This window comes from Penaeus chinensis, chromosome 18 (genome assembly GCF_019202785.1).
Source record: "Penaeus chinensis breed Huanghai No. 1 chromosome 18, ASM1920278v2, whole genome shotgun sequence".
In the NCBI taxonomy this organism is placed as follows: domain Eukaryota; kingdom Metazoa; phylum Arthropoda; class Malacostraca; order Decapoda; family Penaeidae; genus Penaeus; species Penaeus chinensis.
The window spans coordinates 29,328,459-29,333,458 of record NC_061836.1 but is presented as its reverse complement, the minus strand read 5'-3'; the positions used below and the strand labels follow the sequence as shown (position 1 = coordinate 29,333,458).

The window sequence follows — 5,000 nt, the reverse complement described above, 5'->3', positions numbered from 1 at the left end:
GCCGCACGCCTCATTTCGGGCGTATTGTTATGACGGCGATAGCCGTGACCCGTCGCCATTGGGTTAAGGATAACATTTAATTTTTTTTATTTTTTTATAACTGTATCATTTCACAAGCTGATTGGGAAACCAATTAATTTCTTAAAATCATTTTTGGCTGGTGTTTCAACAAATGATATTGACATTTGATATAGATTTCATTATTGGGGAAGATTTGTTGTAGAGATGTATGGTATAATGTTTTATTTCCTATAAAAGCTGATCTTCATTCCAGAGCCAGCTGCCCAGCTCATGTGCCCAGTACAAAGCAAATGTATTTTGCCTCCCATCATATAAATGAGGAAAATTACTGCATGTCAAAGAAATGTAAGTTTTTCTCTCTACATGGAAGGCTGACTTGGTTGGGGTCACAAAATTACTTTCATGGAGATTTGCCATAAAGAAAATGGTAATGTGTATTGTTTTGTAAATGCTTTACAGTCTATGAACAAAGCGTGGAAGATGTGTTCTATTTAGGAAGCCTACGTGCTCCAAGATGTAAAAAATCTGGTTATAATGTGTGTTCATCGTTCAGTCTTACCAGAAGGTTCTCCAGAGGTAATATTATTCACTTTAATATTATCCTGCCAGTGTTTAGGTTTATTTTTGCCAGTGTTCATATATTCTTAATGTATATCTTTTCTGTTTCCTATTTTCTACATCTCCCGTTTTGTTTTGTTTTTCTAATTCTGATATCTAATAACTAATAGTTTCGTACCTGTCACTGTTCTCTGAGAAGTGTGACGAAAATCATTTGATATTATTCATAGTCAAGTAACTGGAGCCTTGTTTTTACTACACAGGGGATATTCTTTGCCCTCTGTACTGCATTAATCCGAAAGAAATTATTTTTTGAATGGGAAGAATCCTGTTTTCGGGTTAATGATGATGGTGTTCATTTGCAGTTAGAAAAGTAATCTTGCTCTTTTTTTTTTTTTTTTTTTCTTTTTTATACACACACCAACTGATGTGCCCTGCCGTCAATCCTCCTGGGTCATTTCCTTTCATGTGTATCTTCCGTCATAGACTTGTTGACCATTGGGAAGTAGAGCCCCCTGTCAAAGCGCTTCATTGGTTTATAATTCTCATCAGTAGTAAGTGGTGTGCGGAAGGTAGTTTGCTATTGTCTAATATATACTACGGTGTGATGTTAAGGTGCGGTTTCGCTGGTTAAGATTATAAAGAATGAGGCTGTACGTAGACTGTCTTTTCCAGACTTAATAAGTTACTTTTTATAAGAGTTTATCCTTTATGCCTTTTTTGACTTTTAATGTCCAGTGCTGTTGTGTAGCAGATGTTTTATTTTGAAATAGACAGATTTTTCTATTTGAAAAACCATATCCACTTTTCCACTGTGAACAGATGTGAGAATGATTATATCATACAATGAAGAATGGATGCTATTTCCTTCATTTGAACATTTGATACTTATTGTATAATAGACTATTTGTAATACAAATGAAAGTGATGTGAAGAATAACTAACAAAAATGATCATGGCTGTAGTTTGTGTATGTAAATCAGACTTGTGAGAGGTTAGATCTGTATTGAGGTAGTTACTGTTTAGGGCCATTTTTGTTTACATCTTTTATTTATTTACTATTGTAATGATTGATATTTATTTTATCAAGTATGTTTTGTTTTTTTTTCTAATTTAGAAATAAGACTTAGGCAACTATGAATTATCATGAGCATGTCATCTCCGGACAAATAACAGAATGGTTATGTTAGAGGCTTGTTGCCGGAGAAGTGTTTTTATTTTTAAAGTCCTTTTTTTATCTACCTTTTCTGGCCAAGGTGATATTAAATTGAAGGGAAAGCAATACAATAATGTTCTAATGATATATTGTTTTAGCATCAGCATGTGGAACAACATTTAGTCAAGATACATTTTAACACTTCCACAGGACATCCCATCAAATAAAAGAGTAAGAGAAGAGATTATATATATATATATATATATACTTATACATATATATTACCAGGTGGTTTAATTATTCTGCACAATTAATCTTCTGTGTTTCATTTTCTCCTCTTTATTGTTCTTAGTCTTTTATTATTTTTGATTTTATTTTTTTTGCCGCCTTCCCCTCTTCACCTGCATTATCTAAGGACATACGTAAAATGCTGTGCCTTCCCGTTACCATGACGATCACTTTCTGTTAACTCCAAATCCGTAGCTTGCCTTCCTCATGACAAGTATGCATATATGTATGTATGTGTGTATGGTTTTTGTGTGTGTGTGTGTGTGTGTGTGTGTGTGTGTGTGTGTGTGTGTGTGTGTGTGTGTGTGTGTGTGTGTGTGTGTGTGTGTGTGTGTGTGCGCGCGCGCCTAGTGTTGAGAGTGTGTGCATGTGTATGTGTATGTGTATGTGTGTGTGTGTGTGTGTGTGTATATATATATATGTATGTTTATTTATATACATATGTACATATACATACACTATATATATACACAGATCCACATATACACATAAGTATACATATGCACACATACATATACATATACTTACATATATGAATATGTAAGCACACATACACAGACACACATATATATATATATATATATATATATATATATATATATATATATATATATATATATATATATATATATATATATATTATACATGTAAATTATAAAATATATATATAATATATAAACAAAACTCTCAATTGGTTGCAACTTTAACAATGGTGGACCAAGATTTACTTTTTTTTTTTTTTTTTTCTTTCTTTCTTTCTTTCTTTCTTTCTTTCTTTCTTTCTTTCTTTCTTTCTTTCTTTCTTTCTTTCTTTCTTTCCTTTTCTTTTTTTTTCTTTTCTTTTTTTTCTTTTCTGTCTTTCTTTCGTTCTTTTTTTTTCTTTTTCTTTTTCTTTTTCTTTTTTCTTTCTTTTCTCTCTCCCTCTTCCTCTCCCTCTCTCCCTGCCTTCCTTCCTTCCTTTTACTTTTTTTGTTTTGTTTTTAATTAGTAATAGTATTATTGCTTTGAGTATTATTGTTATCATCATAGTCATCAATTTCTAAAAGATAATAACAAACATTATCATGATTATAGCAGTCCATATCTCATGTGATAAATTCCGTTAATTTTCATTGTTATTGAAGTAAAGTGAGATTTGTTGAGGTAATTTATAGCCTTCATCTTCGGAGAATCCAGATCCCTTACCTTTACGAAAAGTCAAGTTTGCTCTTTAACATCTGATTGTTCATTATTATTATTATTATTATTATTATTATTATTATTATTACTATTATTATTATTATGATTATTATTATTATTATGATTATAATGATTATTATTATTATTATTATTATTATTATTACTATTACTTTTATTACCATTATTATTATTATTATTATTATTATTATTATTATTATTATTGTTGTTGGTTGACAGTAGCTTTAAAGTTTCCAGATGATGATATTACTCAATACACTGTAAGGACCATGTAATTTGACTTTCAATTTGAACTGCAAAAGCAAGAGATGTAATCGACTCTCTTCCGTGTCTTCGTGTCTTCATCAGAATTACAAGGATAGTAATTTTGGTGGAGCAAAGGTACTGGAAAGTGTCAGATGCAGCTCTGTGACTTTGTTGATTTTCTTTCATGCCTTTTTTGCATTTGTTGCAATGAACTTCCAGATGTAGTGATAATGATGATAAGAACGGTAATGATAATCGTAATAATAATGATAATAATTAGAATAATCATAATGATAATAGGTAATAATATTAATGATAATTATGATGATCAGGATGACAGCTATGATTGATGATGACAGTAATACTTTTGATGGCATAATATTTGATTGATGCAAGAAGTGATCAGACCACCTGTGTTGTAGTTTTTATTTGTGTTCAAGCAAAATAAATATTGTACTTGGGATAGACCTCATGAATTGTTTTCATTAAGAATTGGATGATAACTGTTGTACTGAGATAAGGTAATCTTCACAAACACTTTTGCTGCACACACTAGAATTACATTTCATTCTGAGTAGATAATAATGTAAGATTGATATAGCACTAATTGAATAAAGAGATCATAAAATTGGTTGCAAAATTTATGTGGATAACTGCATTTTACAGGGCTGTTTCCCAGTTGTTACTTTTTTTTTTTTTTTGTAATGTTAACTTATAAAGATTGTAAATTCTATTACATTATTTTGGTTGTATTGCAACATGAAAAATTTAAATTCCTTTAGTATATGTTTATAAGGAAGTGAAACACTTCATGTACATTGAATCATGTTTGTAAAATAAAATTGACAAAAATACAAAGTAATTATTTAGATTTTAAAGATAGTTGGAATGCATTTGTAAAAGCTACTTCCAGCAGCTCTATGATAATTTAATGGTATTGTTTATTCCTACTGATTTTTTTTCCACTGTTCATACCTGTATATTCAAGTATATGCAATCTTCTGTTGGTAGTTACAGTGAAACAATAAGTGTATCTTTGGGTATGTACAATGTTTTGGTCAATGATAGAACTGGTGAATTGTATGCAGTATGAAAATACTAAGCTAGCTTAGTACTTAATTCACAGCATCTTGAGTTTTAGTTTCAGTTAAAATGTGTAGTAAGTCCAGATACATTTTTAGTTTCGACTGTTGCTATGCTTTTCTTGTCTGTATGAGAAGATTATATTTTGGGATTATGAAGTATTGCAAGCCAGTGTTCCTAAGATGAATGACAATAAAGATTGTGATTGACATTTGTTGAAATTAAAGTTCATATCTTCATTGCCCTTTTTTTAAAGATTGATAAGATTGCTATGCATGAAGAAGGCTTGAGTTGAAGCCATTAATTATTTTCAATCATTCATTGAAGAGCACTGCTGAGTGATTGTTCTGCATAGGAGCTTTCACTGAATGTGGCCAATGAAACATGATTTAGTTTGAGTGAAATGCTATTGTAAAACTACTTTTTCAGCATCTTAAAAGACATTATCATT

At 30.5% G+C, this 5,000-nt stretch overlaps 1 protein-coding gene across 1 annotated transcript in view; it reads left to right on the top strand.

The window, feature by feature from the left end:
- LOC125034427 (F-box/LRR-repeat protein 6-like) overlaps positions 1–2,307 on the top strand; it is a 31,031-nt gene extending 28,724 nt beyond the window's left edge. Inside the window, exon 10 of the mRNA XM_047626170.1 lies at positions 275–2,307. The gene's annotated coding sequence lies outside the window, so the exon portion shown is untranslated. The remainder of the gene's footprint in view (positions 1–274) is intronic.
- Positions 2,308–5,000: the final 2,693 nt, after the last annotated feature.